Consider the following 21,621-nt stretch of genomic DNA (forward strand, 5'->3'; position numbering starts at 1 on the left):
CCAGTATTCTTGCCTGGAAGATCCCATGGACAGAGGAACCTGGCTGGCTACAGTCCATGGGGTCACAAAGGTCAGACACTACTGAGCGACTAAGCACACAAGTCAACTTCACGAAGAATAATGTGCTGGCCTGTTTGTCTCTGGGCACTCGAAGCAAACATAAACTCTGCCTGAGTACTGGAGTTGTGCACAATTCTGGAAAGGAAATCCAGAGTGGATACCCACAAAGCTTCCTGAGCTCAAAATACACCACTTTCTTCCATATATAGTTTCTGACTTTCTGAAACATTTATTTTATCCTTACAATGATCTCACGAGGTAGAAAAAAAAAATGTCTATAATCATGTTCATCAAGAAAAACGCTGCCAAAGGCTAAAAAGGTTTCTTTTTAAATTGCCTTACATCTTCGCATTCAACCACAGAATTATTGTCAAAGGATCTGGTCTCATTGAAAAAGCACACACACACAGATAAACAGGCCCTGTATATTTGATGCTCTGTCTTCTGAGGCCAAGCTGACTTGAAAAAGCAGGTGTTGTTTGGAGTGAGGCTGGAGCTGGGAGTTCTGGGTCCTGGGCTTGATTTATTACCAGCCACAGGGTGGAGGCTGGCACAGCTGGAAAATGGGTTAATATACCCACCCAACCCTCACACTGTGCCGCTCCCGCTCTGAGGATAAAATTCAAATCTTTGTTCAAGGCCTCCACAAAAGCAGGGTGAAGTTCACTTTGTCCAGGGTCCGCCCTAACGAAAAATGAAATGTCCCAAGTAATGAAACCACTAACAGCCTCCAACACTCTTAGGACCGTCTTACCCGGCAGCTTCTGAAAGAGGGGGGAGAAGAGATGAGATACCAAACCAGCCAGGGAAAAAACAAATAGAGCCATTTAAAAGCTTTATCTAATTACCCCCACTGAGGCTTTTTCTCCGCCCGTCTGGCCGGCTGACAAAGAATGTGGGGCTTTTGCCTGGGCTTTCTCACCCCCATCAGGACCACCCGCCCTCGGCGAGTCTGAAAGGCCTCAGGTGAATCCCGCCGGACCGCCAGTACCCAGACTCGGGGACTTCACAGAGGCTTTCAAATTCTATTTAGCACTGCTTGCTTGAATCACACTGAACAAACAGTCTCCACCCTCTCCCACTTCTTTTGTCTAAGCACCTATTCACTGGCAGCCACCTTTATTGATGGACAGACTGGCTCACCTGTACCCAGAGTACCATCCGAAACAAGATGCAGCAGTCGCCGCAAGGGGCAGCTCCCTGCGCCCTCCTCTGGGGCGTCCCTCCCCTCCCCACCCCCGCCCCCAGTCTCCACCAACCACTGCCAGCTACTCTCAGCTGCCCTTCCTGCAGCACCCGGGGAAGGTGAGGAGGGAAACGGAGACCAGCACAGCAGGTGACTCCGTCCCAGAGGACAGCTAACAGAAAAGGAAAAAGCCCATCGCCCTGCCGCCCCATCTTCCTCAGTCTTCCACTTCGGTCATCAAGACAACCCCACAGATGGTTTTCCTCTCTGTATTCCGCCTTCCTTGGGCGCAGGGGAAATTAAAAATAAGTGATGCATTTCAGAAGGTACAGTGTATGCCTCCCTCTTGTTTCAGAGGGTACACCTTTTCCCTCTGGTTTATAGGTAGGCCCCCCAGGGTGCGGAGATCACAGGCTGACCCCTGCTTTTTGAAGAGAGCCATGGCTATTTCTACTCAGAATCCACTTTGTAAGTCTAAAAGACAGAAAGAAAACTCACTAACCTTGCCCCTCCCAAGAAAACCCATCTAATTTCTTCATTGTATTTGGATATAAAAAACATTACTCAACTTTGCCTGTTTGGCAGGTCAGATGCACACAAGTAACCTTGAGACAGGGAAATTTCTGAGCTGCAGTGAGCTTGCTTTTCAGCCAAGAGATGGTTACCAACCACGGCTTTGGTTAGACTATAATCCTTTTTCTTCTTACTGAAAAACTCCAAAATCCTTCAAGTGTTGCTTCTGAATACTTGGTCCCAAAGATACTCTACATCTAATGGAATTATTTTCAAAAAGGGGCTGAAATAAACTGAGATGGGGAGGTGGAGTGAAAAGGAGGCGCTCTATCAAAACTTAATCTAATAGCAGAAAAGGGGAAGAGGACCACTGTCCTGGGTCAGGAGGGGCTCTACTGCCTGTGTCCTGCTGATTGTCTATTGCATTTCTAGCTTCCAAACACAAACCTGTTTAGTAAAGGGCAAAATAAGACATCACTTCACAGATGAGGTATGTTTTCCAAACTAAGCCATCTGTTATTAATAAATGAAATAAGGTGATGTTACACACACCTTTCCCAGGGAAGCGAGGATTTAATCTGAACACACAGGTTAACAGACAAGACGTTCACCCAGACAAGCTGCCATCTGACACCAGGTCTGGTCAGAGCATGAACTTCAATAAGAAGACACTTACAAAAGAGAGATTATTTAAATACGATAACAAAAACAAAACAAACTTAACATCCTACTTTCCTAGGCCAAGGGACATGAAGGATTCAGAAATTAATTAAATCTAGTTAAATAATGTAAAACAGGGGAGGACTCCCTTTCAAAAATGCTTCAGTTAATTTTAGCATCCTTCTGTTTAGCTGCTTAGCAACCCTTATCCTATGACCTTTTAAGCACCACCTACTTTTCAGAAGGATAATGAATAGAAACATCAAAAGGATTCACTTCTGACTACTTCGAGTGAGACTTTTAATCAATTTTCTGCAGGAGTTAAATTTATATTAATTATGCCATACAAAACCCCCCAAAGGGTAGACTTTTCTCTTAATTTCATTAACTGGGAAATGTCCTTCACTGAAGGTAATAAATGATGGTAACAACTAAGCATAACACAACCAGCAAAGATTTCCAAACTGATTTTAGGAAGTGGACTAGCACAGCAGTTCAAAATTGGGTAAAAATGCAAACCACATAATGGCAACTGCATAGGGCCCTGCACACAGCAAAGAAGCCATCAGCAACTGCTACGGGATGATGCAGACTGGCTCAGGAGCCTTATTTTCCTCCTTCAACATTCTGCCCCTATGCTGGATACAGAATGAGAGCTCGGGAGCCTGCCTGAAGGAGTCTAAAATAAAAGACCCTTCCATCAAAGGGTCATTTGTGAGATGATGCAAACAGTTAGGAATGGATGCCCCACCTGTGCCAGCTGAGTCCGACCCATCTTCCCATCACACAACAAACGCTTGTCTGCCATAAGGGCCCAGGCTCTGAATTTCTGATGAGAAGCAGAGTGATATCCAGAAAAACCCCAGAGAATGATATGCCGTGTAACAGAAAAGGTCAGCAGCATTTTCTTAAGAGTATCACGTAACCAGCAAATCCTCTTTAAAAACAAAACATCCTAAAATGCAACCTGTTTGGCAGTATTTTTAGGAATGATAAAACAGTGCAAGTTCATTAACAACCTAAAATGAAGCACAAGGTAAACAAGGAACAAATCAAAGGGCTCTCCCTTTCTTTTGTAAAGGGGGTGGGTGGGAAGGAAGGTGTTTTTTCACACATTTCAAAGTTGATAAAAGCCATTCAAATGTTTAATTCATCAGTGTAACCAAAGCCCAAAACACATCAAAGCAAGATCCATGAGAGGATACCCAGAAGTTTCCTCCGAAGGGCAAAGGTAAAAGTTGGGGGGGGGGGGAATAACTAAAATTAGTGACTCACCTTTGCATATATTACTTGAAGAATAATTTGGGTGACTGTGTGACTCTTGAAGGAAGAAAAGAACTACACGTTTAAAAAAAGAAAGCCAGAGGAAAAAAAGTGTCAGCCAAGGCTTCATTCAGCCTCTAACAAGACTTCCGGGTTACATTAGGACTTAGAACCATACCTGCCTACTCCAAAAGGCACCAACCCTAGAGGATGCTTTTAAGGGCCGTGGGGAAAAACAAAACAAAAACCATCCTTTTCTTTGCAGTCCCCTTTTCTCCGCTTTCCACATCAATTAAATTTGAATACACTCGCGCGCAGGCACACACCACTGCATATCTAGAAGAAAACTATCCGGAAAACATGGGATGCACATTAACGACTTGGTAGCCTTTGCAGAAATCACCTCCAGTCTCTTCTTCAAGACAGAAACACCTCGCTATTTCCAGCATCTCTATCCAACAGGCAAATTTCATTTCCACTGGCTTTTAAATCTAAACTCTAAAACAAGCGTGGGGTGAATGTTTCTGCTGCTGAAAACCCTCAGACAGGTTTTTCAGCATACCCCAGAGTTGTGTTGTTGTTTTTTTTTAATTCGCCTTTCCATCTCTCTCCACCACCACCATCCCCAAAAAAGAAGCCGAAAAAACTCCAAAGTGGCCCGAATGTGTGCTGCTGCTGGCTCTGAAGCCGTGTAGAATTTCGTAATGGAATGTGAACTGCTCGTCCGGATCTGGGCTCACGTTCTATCTTCTAACCAGTAAGGAGCCAGGCAGGGCAAATGTGCTGAGCAAGGAGAAATACTTTTCTCCTCTTTTATAACCCATCACGGATGCACCGCGGACGCGGGACGCGAGTTGCACGCGGCGCCTGTCAACCGGCCCGCCCGCCGACCGGTCCCCGCGCCCGGGGGGGCGTCCTCCGCTGCCCCCCACCCACACATCGCCCTACCCCCCGACCCCCGGCCCGTCCGAAAAGCAAAGTGGCCCCGCCGAAGAGTGGACTGGACCAGCGCGCCCCGCACTCACGCGCCTCCCCGGGCCCGGCGGGCGGCGGGGAGCGAGCCCTCCCATCCTCGACGCGACCCTCGGCCCGGTCCAGAGAACGCGCCGCTCCCAGGGAGGGGGCCGGCGACGGGAAGGACCTCCCCTGCTCCTTAGCAACCATTAAGGTCGCAGTTTCCTAAGAGACCGCGACCGAGGAGGTGGGGGGCGGGTGGGCGCGGGGGGCCGGGCCGAGGAGGAGGGGGGCGCGCGGGGGGCGCACTGGGTCCCCCAGCCCCTGGACGCCAGGTCCTCCCCCACCCCCGCATCCCGGCCTTGCTGGACGCTACGGGGCTGGGATGGGAGGAGGCAGGGAAACCCCACAACTCGGCAAAAAAAAAAAAAAAAAAAAAATTGGTCCAGCGGGCTGCGGACAAAAGTTTCCGAGCGCGCTCCACAGCTGGGCGGCGAAGCGGGCCCCGGCGGCCCCGCCTCGGATGCTCCCGGCCTCCTTCCTGTGCTCGTGACGGCGCCGGGCGCCGAGGTCCCCCCCCCCCCCCCCCCCCCCCGCGATGCAGGCTCCGCTCCACACCGATGGCTCCCACGAAAACACGTACACCGCCAGCGGAAAGGCCAGAGAACAATACGCGCGGACGCGCCCCCCCGCCCCTCGCGCGGTCACCCGGGGCGCGGTGGTTGGGGGGGGGGGGGCGCGATGGTCGGCGTGACCAGCAGCCACGAGCCGGGAGCGGCGAAGGCGCAGGGCCCCCTCCGGGGCCGGCGCCGTCCGCCGGAGACGATCAAAGTCCGCAGCGCAGGGCGCGGCGGATGCTTCCCACCGCGCGGTACCCCCCCACCCCCAGCGAGCACCCACCCCCACCCCCGAGCGTGGAACCCCCCGAGCGTGGCACCCCCGGATACCTGGCGGCGGCGGCGGCGGCGGGCGGGCGGGCGCCGTCATCTCCGCGCTCCTCTCGGCCCGAGAGGGACTCGAAAGTATGTAGGAGAAGAGTTTCCCCTCCCACATGGGGGGGGGGGGGGGAGGAGGGATGTCGGGGGAGAGAGAGAGAGAGAGGGCGGAAGATGGAGAACTGCGCTGGGAAGATGTCTCTGGCCGGCCGGGCGCGCACCCTCCGAGTCCCCCCGGCGGGGCTCGGTTAAAAATAAATGCGGCGGCGGGCGCGGCGGCGCGGGTCGGGCCGGATTCCTGCGCTCGGACGGCTAATATGGATGCGCATCAGGTCCCCCGGCGGTGGGGCGCTGCGGCCGGCGGCTCGCGCTGGGAGCTGGTTGGCAGAGCCGGCGGCTCGGGAAGGGGAAAGGGAGCGGAGGAAGGGGAGGAGGAGGAGGGAGGAGGGGGGAGGAGGGGGGAGGACGCGGGGAGGAGGAGCGGCCCGGCGCGCAGCAGCCCGAGGGGCGAGGGCTGCCCGGCTCATCCCACGCCGGCCCCCCGAGCGCACGCAGCGCCGCGGCCGTGGGGTGCGGTGGGGGGGTGGCTCCTGGGTCCTCGCGGCCCCTGGGGGAGACGCGGAGTTCGAAAAGTGCGGCGCGCCCTGCGCAGACCTCACCCTCCCCACATCCCCAAAAGTTCTTCGGAAAGGTCGCCGCTCCCGGCTCAGCCCCGGACATCTCGCGGCCGCCCGAGGGACCGCGAGCCGGAACGCCCGGGGGCGCGTACTCACGGCCAGGCCAGGGCGCTGGGGGCTCCCGGGCGAGGACGCCGAGGGGACCGGTGGGCTGCGGGAAGGGATCGAGCAGAGATGCAAACTTGTTCCGGAAAAGGAATCAAAATGGCGTTTCTGGATGTGCAAAGTTCATCAACTCCGCAGTCGCTTCCCCCCCCCTCCCCGCTCCGCTTCGCCCCGCGGGGAGGGAGGTGGGCGAGGAGCTGGCGACCCCGGCGCCCCGGCCGCCGTCGTGGCCCCCGCCCCGGCCCCCCGCCCCGCTTGCCCGCCCGCACGCTCGGAGCCCCGCTCTCCCCCTCTCACCCTGATAAGTAGACACATCACGTGTTGCTCCTGCGCGTCTCCTGGGGACGTGTTACTGAGCGGCGGCGGCGGCGGCGGCGGCGGCTGCGGCGCTCCGGCCGGGGGTCGGGTGGGGGGGGGGTGCGGACCCCGACCCCCGCCGCAGCCCCCCGCCCCGATCTTAGTGGGGTGACTGCAGTCTCCATCTCCGGGATGGAGGGACGCTGCAGTCCCCCACCCCACCCCCACCGCAGCCCCAGGTTGGCCCCCACGCCCTCCGCGGGCGCCGCCGGGGCCCCAGGGGGGAAGAGGGCTTGGGCCGCCCCCCACCCCGGGGAAGGGTCTCGGCGGCGGAGGCCGCGCTCGGGCCGGGGGTTCGGGGAGACTGCGGACCCCGCCGCAGCCCCTCGCCCCGATTTTAGCGGGCTGACGGCAGTCTCCATCCCCGGGATGGCGGGACACTGCAGCCCCCCACCGCAGCCCCAGGTTGGCCCCCACGCCCTCCGCGGTGCCTCCGGGGGCCCAGCGAGAGGAGGGCTTGGGCCGCCCTCCCCTCCCCCATCCCCGGGGGAAGGGTCTCGGGGGCGGCGGCCGAGCGCGATGCGACCTGCGCGGCGTTCTTTGCGGGCGAGCCACCTTCATGGACCACCGCGCGCCCCCCCTCCCCACTCCAGCCCCTCACTGCGGGCGACTCCCCGCCCCCGGCTCTCCATCACTTCACTCAGTGGTTTGTTTCACTGTTTTAACGGAGGAGGGGAAGAGGCAGCGACGCCTGGGAGGCGCAAGAGGGGCACTTCGGAGGCCGCGAGGGGGGTGCCGCGGTGGGGGGGCGGGGTCCCCCGATCCGACGCCGCCCCTCTTGGTCTCAGAGGCAGATGGGGGAGCCGAGCCCCACCCTGGGGGAGCCGAGGCCCACCCGCGCGGTTCCCTCCCCACGCGGTCCTCGCTGTGCATCCAGGTGGGACAGGCAGACGACGGGGCGGGAGATGAAGGAACTGGCGCTTCACCCCGCCCCCAACTCCGGGCTGTTTCTCTCCCAGGGCCCAGTACTTCTTGCTCTGGGACTGCCGCTCCGGCAGCGCGTTCTCCATCCAACTCATTCACCGCTGCCTCGGCCTCTGTCACCTTCCCTTCCCCGCGCTCCACAACTGATGCTTCGGCGGCAGGGGCTGCCTTGCCCCCAAGGAGCGGCCCCCTAGATCCCCACCCCGCGATGGCACGGCTGATGCTGTGTCATACTCGTCGCCCTCCGAGGGATCAGGGAAGCCACATGCAATATCTCTTTCTCTCAGAGGGCTCCTGTTTCAGCTCAGAAAAGCTGGGGCCCTCCTCTGAGCCGCTGGCCATCTCCAGGGCTCCAGCCACCAGCTTCGCGTTGGCTGCGGCGGCCCAAGTTATCACCCAAGCCCAGAGAAACCAGGCCTGGGCTGCGCTTCCTCCATAAAGCGGCTGACATGTTTCCACCTGTTAATACTTTTCCTACGAAGCTTCTGAAAGGGGCCTGTTGTCAGCCTTTGGAAACATCTCCAGACAGATAAGGGTGATTGTGGTTGTGGAAAACAAACATTGCACACCCCCCAAATCCTAAAGATGACGGGGGCCTCTCCACTAGGTGCAGAGAACGCTACTGTAGAGTCTCCCATGTGAGGTTTGTTAAGCAAAATGATGTTATACAGACAGAAAGCTGGCTACTATCTACTTACTATGACCTTCGACCCTGTTCTACGCCAGTTCCTCTGAATACACTTGCACACCATCCAAAGTTGTAAGCCCAGTCCCAGGCCTTTAATTGGTGGCCTTCAGTGGATCTCTGGTTTTCAGGACAGCAGACTGAAGTGTGGACCCAGGGATGGATTAAATGGATGGGTTCTGGCCAAGACAGAACTCTCTAGAACCAAGCAAAAGCAGTTGCACCATTACCTCTGACTTGAGATAATCAGCTGCCCAAGAGGGAACTGATTCAGCTGGCTGTTTCTCTGATGTCCAGAGTCATCAAAATTAAGTTTTCAGAACCTGTTACATTTCCCAGGGTCTGCTGTTGACAGAGGAAAACTCAACCCAGAGAAACTTTAGCAATCGCATTTTTCTAAGCCTCCTCTCCAGCCCCACTGCATGCCCCCAGTTAGAAGTTACCTTTCCTGGTCTCCCCACTCAGTGGTAGGTTTTTGAGTAGGAATCATATCAAAATTGGAATTTTGCTTGTAATTTAGCTTATTCTGTAAAATACATTCAAACCTGCAAAGCTACATGAATTTTTAGGACAAATCACCTCGATAGCATCACCAAGGTAATACTGGCAACCTATTTAGTTGAGAAAACAGCCTAAAAGTAACTTTTGAAATGATACTGAGCTCTGCATTCACCTTTTCCAGCTAATTCATAAACTTGGAAGTCAAATGATCTGTCCAAACGTCTGTTTGTTCATATTACCTATAAATATCCTTGATCCAACAAATATTTTTTGAACATCTCAACGGGGAGAAAGAGTCATGCTATCAAAATCACAATGACCCTGAGGAAACCAAAACTGAAAAAGACACATGTACCCCAATGTTCACTGCAGCGCTGTTTACAATAGCTAGAGTATGGAAGCAACCTAGATGTCCATCAACAGATGAATGGATAAAGAAGCTGTGGTAGATATACACAATGGAATATTACTCAGCCATAAAAGGAATGAATTTTAGTCAGTTCTAATGAGGTGGATGAACCTAGAGCCTATTATACAGAGTGAAGTAAGTCAGAAAGAGAAAGAGAAAGCGCATATATATGGAATCTAGAAAGATGGCACTGATGCATTTATTTGCAATGCAGCAGTGGAGAAACAGACATAGAGAACAGACTTATGGACACGGGAGAGGGGAGGAGAGGGGGAGAGGTATGGCGAGAGTAACATGGAAACTTACATTATTATATGTAAAACAGCCAATGGGACTTTGCGGTATGTCTCAGGGAACTCAAACAGGGACTCCATCAACCCAGAGGGGTGGGATGGGGAGGGAGATGGGAGGGAGGTTCAAGAAGGAGGGGACATAATGTGCACCTATGGCTGATTCATGTTAGGTTTGACAGAAAACACTGAAATTCTATAAAGCCATTATCTTTCCAATTAAAAAAAAAAAAGAACCATGATGAGGCACCACTTCACAACCACTAGGACGGCTGTAATAAATAAGGCAGATAATAACAAGTGCTGTCAGTGGGAAGATAGAATTCTCCTTACACACTGCTGGTGGAAATGTAAAACTCTATAGTCACTTTGAAAAGCAGCTTTTTGATGGGGCGTTCCCCTGGTGGTCCAGTGGTTAGGAATCCACCTTGTGACGCAAGGAACACAGGTTTGATCTCTGGCTGGACGCCGAGGAACAACTAGGCATGACAGGCCCCAACTACTAAATCCACACGCTCCCACAAGATGCAGCAAAGGTACTGTGTGCTGCACCTAAGATCTGATGCAACCAAATAAAAATACATTTAAAAAAAATAAACAAACAACTTGATTGTTCCTCAAAACGTTAAGCATAGAGTTACATCTGACCCAACCACTCCACTCCTCCTCCGTAAGAAATGAACACATACATCCACACAAGGACTTGTTCACGAATGTTCATAGCAGCATTATCCATAGCAGCTAAAAAATAGAAACAACCCGAATACCCATCAGCTGATGAGTGGATAAACAAAATGTGTTGCATGGAATATTAGTCAGCCATAAAAAAGAATGAAGTACACACTATAAGGCAATGGCACCCCACTCCAGTACTCTTGCCTGGAAAACCCCATGGACGGAGGAGTCTGGTGGGCTGCAGTGCATGAGGTCGCTAAGAGTCAGACATGACTGAGCGACTTCACCTTCACTTTTAACTTTTCACTTTCATGCATTGGAGACTGAAATGGCAACCCACTCCAGTGTTCTTGCCTGGAGAATCCCAGGGACGGGGGAGCCTGATGGGCTGCCATCTACGGGGTTGCACAGAGTCGGACACAACTGAAGCGACTTAGCAGCAACAGCAGCAGCACACACTACAGCATGGATCAATTTTGAAAACACAGTAAATGAAATAGAGAGAGTTGCTCAGTCCTGTCCGACTCTTCGAGACTCCATAGACTATACAGTCCATGGAATTCTCCAGGCCAGAATACTGAAGTGGGTAGTCATTCCCTTCTCCAGGGGATCTTCCCAACCCAGGGATCAAACCCAGGTCTCCCGCATTGCAAGTGGATTCTTTACCAGCTGGGCCACCAGGGAAGCCCAAAAATGAAATAAGGCAGACCCAAAAGGACAAACGCTGTTCTAATTCTGTTTATATGGTACATCCAGAATAAGCAAATCTATGGAGACAGAAAGTAGATTAATAGTTCCTAGGGCTGAGGGTTTGGAGGGAATAGGGACTGACTGTCATGTGTACAGCATTTCTTTTTGGGGTGATAAAAATGTTCTAAAATTGATTGCAGTGATGGTTTACCAACTCTGAATACAGTAAAAGCACTGAACTGTTTGATTTAAATGGGTGAATTGCATACTATGTAAGTTATACCTCAACAAAGCTGATATATATCTATGTGTAGATAAATAGATATACACACATACCTGAAATTGCACTATGTTGTGTAGTGAAGTGATACAAAGATGGATAATTTATAATCCATTGCTTAAAAGAGTTTACAAGCTAATCTCTGCATCCATAAGAAATAATGATGAAATGCAAGCCAACATATAAGAACCATTAAACAGGTACAAAATTCAGAGGTTCTGAGAAAAGAGATCACTTCAAATAAGTCATCAGGGAAGGCTTCACAGAAAAGAAAGTAATGGGGGGTTGAGCCACGGAGAATGGTTAGAAATTTCATAGATGGAGAGGGGGATTAGAAACAGCAGATGAAAGTCGTGGTGGCAGCAACTTATGGGCCCTCTTCAGAGACCAGGAAGGATTCCACTGTGGCTGGATCATAACACTTAAAAAGCAGCAGGTGATGAGAGCAAAAGTCAATGGGCTGAGGCTAGGGGACTTCCCTGCTAGTCCAGTGGCTAGGACTCCACACTCCCAATGCAGCAGGCCCAGGTTTGATCCTTGGTCAGGGAACTAGATCCCATCTGCTGCAACTAAGAGTCCAAGTGCCACAGCTAAGGCCTGGGGCAGACCAATAAATAAGTGTATATATTTTTAAAAAGTCAACAGGCCAAGGCTAGCCCACAAAGAGCTCTGAACAATATCCATAGGAAACCTCAGGGATGTGGGCCTGAACTAGGGTGGGAAGCGGGGGGATGGTCAGGAGTCACTTCAGGAAGGACCAGCAGAGAAGCAGCTGGTGTGGGGATGGGGGTGAAGAAGGAAGGACTGAGACGATGCCCCTGGGTCCCAGCCGGGCGATGGAGAGAATGCAGGTCTGATGAGAAGGGCAGAAGCTCACTGGAGACGGAGGATGGCAGAGCAACTGACACTGAGCTGGAAGTGGAAATAATGGAACCCACAGAGCTATGCCGTGGAAGAAAACCAAGGAGGAAAAGGATGTGGACATTGGAGAAGGCCCCTAGAATGAGGCGATGCAATCTGCTGAATCTCAGAAGACATGGAGGTGTCCCTCCTGCCAAGAGAGAGGAGCATGCAGGGTGCTCCAGGCAGAGGGAGCCGTGAGCAGGAGGCACAAGGGCATGCATGTGTCCTAAGTTGCTGAGTCGTATCCGACTCTTTGCGACCCCATGGACTGTAGCCCACCAGGCTCCTCTGTCCAAGGGATTCTCCAGGCAAGAATACCGGAGTGGGTTGCCATGCCCTCCTCCAAGGGATCTTCCTCACCCAGGGGTCAAACCTGCATTTCTTAGGTCTCCTGAATGAGCAGGTGGGTTGGTTACCACTAGCGCCACCTGGGAAGCCCATGCTCAAGGGCACAGAGGCCTGAAACAAAGTCAGTTTCCTGAACTGCAAACCCCTGACTCTGGCTGGAGCAGAGTGGATGGGGCGAGGCAGCCTGAGATGGAGCTGGAGAAATCGCTCATGGGCTGGACAGCCGAGAGCTCCGTGCACCCCTTGTGGCTGACCTGCACTCTGTCCTGAGCTGAGGCCCTGAAAGAGCTTGAGGAGGTAGACAGAGCCTCCCTCGTGGGACCATGGAGAAAGGTCTGGAACACTTGGGATGGGAAGACTAGCTGGGAATTAATAGAAGAGCCCACCTAAGAAATGATAGGGACTCCATCAGTCGCTGGCTGTAGAGGTAGAGAAGAAAGGATTGGTTTGAGACATAATTAGGATACAGATGCAATAGAATTTGTCCAGTTTGATTTGGGAGAGAAGGAAAAAAGTCCCTCTGCAGCACTGACCATGGGGCGTGACATCAAATGAAGGGAATCCACTCCAGCATCTGTAGAGTGACACACGACAGCACAGGGGTTAAGGTAAAAAGGGGGACAGGGACTTCCTGGTGGTCCAGTGGCTAAGACTCCATGCTCCCAATGCAGGGGTCCTGGGTTCGATCCCTGGTCAGAGAACTAGATTGCACGTCCCAAAACTAAGGATCCTGCATGCCACGATGAAGTTCGAAGATCCCATGGGCTGCAAGTAAGACCTGGTGCAGCCCAATCAATAAATATATATATATTTTTAAAAGGCAGGAGGGGTATTTCCCTGGCGGTCCAGTGATAAAGAATCTGCCTGCCAGTGCAGGAGACACGGGTTCAACCCCTGGTCGGGAAAGATTCCACATGTTGTGGGTCAACTTAAGCCCATGCATCACAACTGCTGAAGCCTGAGCACCCGAGAGCCTGAGGTCCGCCAAGAGAAGCCACTGCAAAGAGAAGCCCACACACCCCAACTCCACAGTAGCTTCCTGCTCCCCACAACCAGAGAAAGCCTGTGCAGCAACAGAAACTAAAAGTAAACAAAAAAAAAAATTTGTTTTCCTTTGTTTAAAAAAAATAAAACATAAAGAAATAGTCTCTTCTCCCAAACACACCACGCTCTATTTCAGCCCCTTGTGGGCTTTCTTAATAACATATCGGCACTTGTCAGTGTGATATAAAAAAAAAAAGGTGGAGGGAAGAGCGGCGGTGACTAGAGGTGGGAAATGGTAAAGAAAACTGAATCCACTGGGCTTGGTCTCAAGTGGTTGTGGAGAGTGAATAGTTCTGAATAAGTTGCCTCCCTGGTCTCAGTTTGGGACCCTGGATGGGTGGTGGGTCCACACGTCAGCGGGGATGGTGTGTGGAAGACGAGAGGAGACTGGACCCAGGAAAAAGGCCTGGAGAGACATCTGAGGGGCAGAGGGGACCAGCAGGAAAAGGCTAGAGGCTGACCAACCCCAGGGAAACCGAAGGAGCAGAAGGCTAGTGGTGGTGGATGGGGTGCAGGGTAGGGGGGCGTGCTGCCAGTGAAAGGTGGTCAATGGTGTTAAGTCACAGACACACCAAGACAAGCAGCTGACAACGGGGTGAGGTCTGAGACAGTAAATTGACTTAACAGGGGAAGGCAGAGGCCAGAAAGCAAGGGGTTAAGGAGCCACTGGAAAAAAAGGAAGTGAAGGCCTGAAGCCCTGAGAAGTTAGGAGAGAAAGGAAAGGAACCATGGCAACAGAATAGCAGCTAATAGGGACTGGCCCCCTACTATGCGCCAGGCGCTGCTCTAGGAGCCCCGTGTGGATCATCTTGCTCAGTCCGCTCCAGCCTCCAACCTGGCAGGTGCTGTCGCCACCCACGACCTACAGCGACGGAACCCAGGCGGATTCCCGAGGTCCCAGGCGGCCTGGCCGGGACCTGGCAGAGCCGAGCTGGACTCCCAGGATCCACTCTCTGCTTGCTGTCATCACCCCTGTTGTTAGTCAGTCGAGAATTAAATCGTTTGCTAATAAAAAATGCCTACCTGAGTGTCTTGAGTAATCTGACTAGAATGCCCTTGACCGGAGTCTGGCAGAAGGGCCGCTATTGTCTGCGCTGTCACTTTGGGAAAAGAAGGGGATGGCCGGCTTTCAGTGTTGCTCGTTTGGTTTATAACCATCCCTCCTTCGCATAAACCTCAGGTACAAACCCCTTTCTGTTCTCCATAGACATTTATGTCAACAGGAAAGGAATGTAGATCCGGAGAGAGACAATAGAGATGTTACAGAACACAGCTTGTGAAGGTGTCTGTCTGTCTGTCTATGGCAGAGGAGAAATGGTAGACGGATCAGCCTGGGGGGAAAGAGGGCTAATTCATACTCCATGGCAGGTGGGAAGGGGGTAAGATGCTAGAAGCCTAAGTCCCGGGTAAGGTCGTGGGCGTTGGCGTCCCACGGCCTTGACTACAGAAGGCGGTCGGACGGCAGAGCCAGGGAGGCCGAGGCCCCAGGGCGCGGAGGGGCCTGAGGCTGGCGGAGAAAAGCCCGGCGACCCGCGGGCTGAGGCGACGGGCGAGGGGCAGGCGGGCGCCTGAGGGCGGGCGGCGCGGAGGGAGACGCGGCGGCGGATGACTCGCGAGAGGCATCCTGACGGGGGGCTTCGGGGACCGAGGGGACGGTGGAGGCGGGACGAGTCTTCGTGGCTGAGAGGAGGCTGAGAGGAGACAAACGTGAGGCTGGCCTCTTAGGCCCTGTGCCGGGGCGTGTGCGGATGGCGGGGCGCGGGTGAGAGGAGGCGGCTGTGGACGGGTGATCCCTGAGACAGGAGGCCGCAGAGGCTAACCCGGGCGCCCCAGAGTCATCTGCCGAAGTCGCGGCCCCGCGGGTGGCGGTGTGGCGGCGCGGGCCTCCCCGCCGTCCTTCCGTGAAACGAGGTCATCCGGAAGGACTGGTGTCCTCACGAGAAGAGGGGTCGGGGAGTTCCCTGGTGCTCCAGGCGTTCGCACTCCTAGCTTCCAGCTCAGAGGGCCCGGGTTCCATCGCTGGTTGGGGAACTAAGAGCCCACGTGCCCTGCGTGTGTGTGACTCACTCAGTTGTGTCCCCCTGGACTGTAGCTCACCAGGCTCCCCTGTCCATGGAATTCTCCAGGCAAGAATACTAGAGTGGGTTGCCATGCCTTTCTCCAGCACATGCCACGAGGCGAGGCCAAAATAATAATTTTTAAAAAGGAAGAGATCAGACACACAGAAGATGCCAGCCATGTGAGGCCGCAGGAGAAGGTGGTGTCTGCCAGCTGAGGAGAGAGGCCTCCGAAGGAACCAACCAGCACTTGATCTGGACTTCCAGGCTCCTGAACGGGGAGAAAGCACGTTTCTGTCGTGTCGGTCCCCAGCCTGATGGGCTTAGTTTCAGCAGCCCCAGTGACAGATGCAGGGAGGAGGGACCCAGCGGTGACAAGGGCGAGGAAGGAGAGTAGAAAATACGCCATCAACTCCACGGCCTCCCCATGAACCGGGAGAACCTGTCTTATTGAGGAAAGGCTTTTGCAGGAAGTGATATCTCTAAGGACAAATGAAGTTTCCATCAGGGTGTTGAAGTAGGGGAAGTGTGTGGAGAAGCCTGGGAATTCTTAGGACGGGGTGCACAGCCTCAGTGGGGCCAGGGAGGCTTGACATTGGGGCCTGTTATGGCTAATGCCCCCTTTACACTTAGCAGAGGGCTGGCACAGTGCAGCTTCCTTTTTTTTTTTTTTTTTCAGGCTGTGCCATGCGGCATGAGGGATCCTAGTTTCCCTACCAGGGATTGAACCCAGGCCCCCTGCTTTGGGAGCATGGAGTCTTAACCACTGGACCACCAGGGCAGTCTCACCATACAGGTTCTTTTTTTTTTTTTTTACCATACAGGTTCTTAATGAACATGATTTGCAAAATATGAAGAGGTGGGACAGATATGAAGAAACGACGGGGAAACAGGAAATTGAGGGAGGAAAGTCTTCCTGGGATTGGCAAATAGAACAGAAAGCCAAGAGGCATGGCGAGACGTCATTTCAAATGTCCAAATCCCCTTTAGTACAGCAGCCAGTGAAATCCTCCCACTAAGATAAGCTGAGCAGCATCTTGGGGATGGGCCACCTTGACAACTTCTGTCATACTCAGTGTGTTATTACTTCAGCTACCCAAATACCTTGAGGGATGTGTTATTTCTGGTTTGATGGTTTTCCCTTTAAAGATTAACCATTTGGAGCCAAAAGTTTTCCTAAAATGTATTATGCACTGCCTTGCTTTCTCTTCCTTTTCTGAAAAATAGGAAAGTTAATATCTGCACAAAATGATACTATCATAAGCTTCAAATATTTTATTGGATTGTCAAATAAAGATAACTGTTTATAAACAAGGCATACTAGGCCACAAGACTTGCATCTTCAAGAAGCTACTCATCTGAACAGGTAGGTCCTAGCTGTTTGCTAGCATCCCCAAGGCCTTCACAGTAAAGCCCAGCTTGAGGGGTTTTTGTCTGCTTGTAGTTATTTGTCCTGCCTCACTATCCGGCTGTGACCTGTCACTTCTTTCTGGACTCAGTGTGCCTGCCAATAGTAACCTCCTCTTCCCTTTCTAACTGATCGTTTCTTATCTATGTGATTAGGCTTCCCTGGTAGTTCAGCTGGTAAAGAATTCGCCTGCAACGCAGGAGACCCCAGTTCAATCCCTGGGTCGGGAAGATCCCCTGGAGAAGGGATAGGTTACCCACTCCAGTATTCTTGAGCTTCCCTGGTGGCTCAGATGGTAAAGAATCCACCTGCAACGTGGGACCTGGGTTCGATCCTGGATTGGGAAGATCCCCTGGAGAAGGGAACAGCTATCCACTCCAGTATTCGTGCCTGGAGAATCCCCATGAACAGAGGAGTCTGGTGGGCAACAGCCCATGGGGTCACAAAGAGTTGGACACGACTGAGCAACTTTCACTCACTCACTGTCTGCATGGTTAGAAAACTGGGTAACCAAGATTGCTTGAAATGTGTGAAAAGTAAGCATATGGACCAGCATCTCGTTTTGCTGCCCAGAAGCCAAAAGCTGCTGACGTCCTGATTCTCAGTTGGGTTTTAGACTGATGCATTGCTAGCATACTTCTAAACCATTAAAGTTTTTTTCGGAGATATCAGAATAGCAGGGAAGGTCAAATAACTCTTCTAAGTCATAAGTTAGACTTAGCTTCCTCCAAGATGTAAGTTTATTGCTTATGAAATTTTTAAATGATTGAATTTCAGCCCTCCATAGCAAGGGCCGTTTCAAAATTCCACTTCAGACAACCTGGCAGATATTAGAAGAAAAAAAAAAACTGATCTATTGTCACTGGATGCAGATTCTTCCCCTAAAAGATGTACTCCAAGTTCAACATTTATTTCGCTGTCAGATAGCACTCTTTCATCATGAAACAGAGTACAAATAAGTGAAATAAATACTCCTTCAATAAGTAGTAAGTATGTGTACCTTTGTGGGTTCAATTGAGGGTGGGCAGAAGCAAAGTAAAATTTCTGCAGTTTCAGTTAAGTCGCCCCCCACATGGTATTTGTCAGTGGAACCCACGGACAGTGCGCAAGTACCTCTAATAACTCTGGCCACTGGTCCTCTTGCTCACAGGTCAGGTCCCGTGGCCCCAAGTCAAAGGAGCAGAGAATTTTTAATTGTAAAAAGTGCTCGGGAACGGACTTCTCTGGTGGTCCAGTGGTTAAGAATCTGCCTTCCAATGCCTGAAACTCGGGCTTGATCCCTGGCTGGGGAACTAAGAGCCCATGTGTTACTGGGTAACTAAGCCTGCAAATGGCAAACTACAGAGCCCATGTTCTCCAACGTAGACCCCGCGTGCTGCGACTAAGATCCGGTGCAGCCAAAAATAAATGTCAAAACCAAAACCAAAAAAATGTTCTTACAGTGTTCCAGAAGCTGCAGTAAATTACACAACTAAATAGCATGAAAGATGCTGATGATCAGAAACACTGACAACAACGTGCCTATCCTAATGGACAGAAAACTCTTTCCCTCAGGAAGAAATAAAGTCATGTGTAGTACACGGGTGTTATTCTGCCGTGAACAGGGCATGGGAATGATCCCACTCAGTGCCTCGGGTTCTTAGGAGGCAACGCACTGAGCAATTTCAGGCACACGTTTTCATATGCACACCTCAGCTAAGTAGTGGAATCCACACTCAAAAAATAAGATATTTTAGAGTCTATGGACTGACTTTATGTCACTTCTTTGCGTTACTAAGGAAACTTGACATTCATCACTCACTCATTCAACCAGCAATTGGGTGCACTGGCGGTGTTCCAGGCTCTGAACACAATAAATAAAGCACAAGGATCCTTGCCCCAGTGGGTCTTACAAGCTGAAGAGTTATATTTGCTTTCTTTTTTTTTTTTAAGATTTATTCATATTTGGCTGTGCTGGCTCTTAATTGCTTTGTGTGGGCTTTTCTCGAGTTGTGGCGAGCAGGGGCTACTCTTCATTGGGGTGCACGGACTTCTCATTGCGGTGGCTTCTTGCTGCAGGGCACGGGCTCTAGATGTATGGGCTTCAGTCCTTGCGGCACGTGAGCTCGGTGTTTGTGGTGCACCGGCTCAGCTGCCCGGCAGCACGTGGGATCTTCCCAGACCAGGGATCAAACCCATGTCCCCTGCCTTGGCAGGTGGGTTCTTACCCACTGGGCCACCAGGGAAGTCGTAAGTCTATAATTAAAAGGGCAGGGGGACTGTGCAAGAAAAAACTTAATAGCAGAACAGAATAGATAAACTAGGAATGAATCTGTCTGTTACACTTACTAGAATACATATAGGATGCACCTGTAACCATCAGAGAAGGACAGAATTATTCAGTAACTAATCATTGTTAGAACATTTGATTAGCAATATGAAGGAAAGTGTCAAGGTAAGTTCTTACCTCAAACCATACAACAAATAAATTCCTTGTGGATTAATTAGATAAATAGGGATGTATTTTTAAAACTGAAAAATAAGATTAAAAACAAAATTTGTCATACTTCCAGAGACAAAAAAATGATACTGTATCATATCTCTGGATGGGGAAGTTTTAAAACTTGGAAATAAAGAATAGACAAATAAAGAATAAAGAATAGAATACGCAAATATAAAATTAGAAATAAAAGGGACATTTAAAAAAGACCATAGAAAACTTGACCACACAGAAATATGAACCTTCTCTATGTCAAAATTAAAAGCAAAGGGATTTCTCTGGTGGTTCAAGAGCTAAGGCTCTCTGCTACCAACGCAGGGGGCCCTGGATTCAATCTCTGGTCAGGGAACTAGATCCCACATGCCACAACATGTACAGGCAAATAAATAAATAATAGAAATAAAAACCCATTAAAAATAAAAATTAAAAAATTAAATTTAAAAGGGAAACATAATTTTTTTTACAGAAGATATATAAATTAACCCAAGTAGTTAAAAAAGTTTTATCTATTAAGTTAGGAAAAGAAATTCTCCAAGTCCACTAGGATGAAATGAAGTAAGTGGAAGCTTTCACGTGTTGAACTGCTACTGGCATTGTAAATGGACAAAACCTTTTGGAAAGCTTTATTGGCACATTCTGCGCGGGCACAGGAGGGCCTAGAGGAGCTATCCCACGCTGAAGATCAGGAAGGGCGGCAGTGAGGACATACCCCTCGTCCAAGGTAAGGAGCAATGGCTGAGCTTTGCTGGAGCAGCCGTGAAGAGATACCCCACGTCCAAGGTAAGAGAAACCCAAGTAAGACGGTAGGTGTTGCAAGACGGCATCAGAGGGCAAACACACTGAAACCATACTCACAGAAAACTAGTCAATCTAATCACACTAGGACCACAGCCTTGTCTAACTCAATGAAACTAAGCCATGCCCGTGGGGCAACCCAAGATGAGCGGGTCATGGTGGAGAGATCTGACAGAATGTGGTCCACTGGAGAAGGGAATGGCAAACCACTTCAGTATTCTTGCCTTGAGAACCCCATGAACAGTATGAAAAGGCAAAATGATAGGATACTGAAAGAGAAACTCCCCAGGTCAGTAGGTGCCCAATACGCTACTGGAAATCAGTGGAGAAATAACTCCAGAAAGAATGAAGGGATGGAGCCAAAGCAAAAACAATCCCAGCTGTGGATGTGACTGGTGACAGAAGCAAGGTCCGATGCTGTAAAGAGCAATATTGCATAGGAACCTAGAATGTCAGGTCCATGAATCAAGGCAAATTGGAAGTGGTCAAACAAGAGATGGCGAGAGTGAATGTCGACATTCTAGGAATCAGCGAACTGAAATGGACTGGAATGGGTGAATTTAACTCAGATGACCATTATATGTACTACTGTGGGCAGGAATCCCTCAGAAGAAATGGAGTGGCCATCATGGTCAACAAAAGAGTCCGAAATGCAGTACTTGGATGCAATCTCAAAAACGACAGAATGATCTCTGTTTGTTTCCAAGGCAAACCATTCAGTATCACAGTAATCCAAGTCTATGCCCCAACCAGTAATGCTGAAGAAGCTGAAGTTGAATGGTTCTATGAAGACCTACAAGACCTTTTAGAACTAACACCCAAAAAAGATGTCCTTTTCATTATAGGGGACTGGAATGCAAAAGTAGGAAGTCAAGAAACACCTGGAGTAACAGGCAAATTTGGCCTTGGAATACGGAATGAAGCAGGGCAAAGACTAATAGAATTTTGCCGAGAAAATGCACTGGTCATAACAAACACCCTCTTCCAACAACACAAGAGAAGACTCTACACATGGACATCACCAGATGGTCAACACCGAAATCAGATTGATTATATTCTTTGCAGCCAAAGATGGAGAAGCTCTATACAGTCAGCAAAAACAAGACCAGGAGCTGACTGTGGCTCAGACCATGAACTCCTTATTGCCAAATTCAGACTTAAATTGAAGAAAGTAGGGAAAACCACTAGACCATTCAGGTATGACCTAAATCAAATCCCTTATGATTATACAGTGGAAGTGAGAAATAGATTTAAGGGCCTAGATCTGATAGATAGAGTGCCTGATGAACTATGGAATGAGGTTCGTGACACTGTACAGGAGACAGGGATCAAAACCATTCCCATGGAAAAGAAATGCAAAAAAGCAAAATGGCTGTCTGGGGAGGCCTTACAAAGAGCTGTGAAAAGAAGAGAAGCGAAAAGC

General features: G+C 50.8%; 1 protein-coding gene across 6 annotated transcripts in view; it reads right to left on the reverse strand.

The window, feature by feature from the left end:
• RREB1 (ras responsive element binding protein 1) overlaps positions 1 to 21,621 on the reverse strand; it is a 166,890-nt gene that overhangs the window by 115,818 nt on the left and 29,451 nt on the right. For 2 of the 6 annotated variants that reach the window (XM_070778455.1, XM_070778449.1), the window contains exon 1: positions 6,345 to 6,590. The exons of 2 other annotated variants lie outside the window; for them this stretch is intronic. The gene's annotated coding sequence lies outside the window, so the exon portion shown is untranslated. Of the gene's footprint in view, positions 1 to 5,583; positions 6,322 to 6,344; positions 6,591 to 6,650; positions 6,673 to 21,621 lie in introns of those variants that run through there. 2 more of the 6 variants (XM_070778453.1, XM_070778450.1) reach the window with 2 other exon arrangements.

The sequence above is a fragment of the Bos indicus genome, chromosome 23 (genome assembly GCF_029378745.1).
Source record: "Bos indicus isolate NIAB-ARS_2022 breed Sahiwal x Tharparkar chromosome 23, NIAB-ARS_B.indTharparkar_mat_pri_1.0, whole genome shotgun sequence".
NCBI classification, from domain to species: domain Eukaryota; kingdom Metazoa; phylum Chordata; class Mammalia; order Artiodactyla; family Bovidae; genus Bos; species Bos indicus.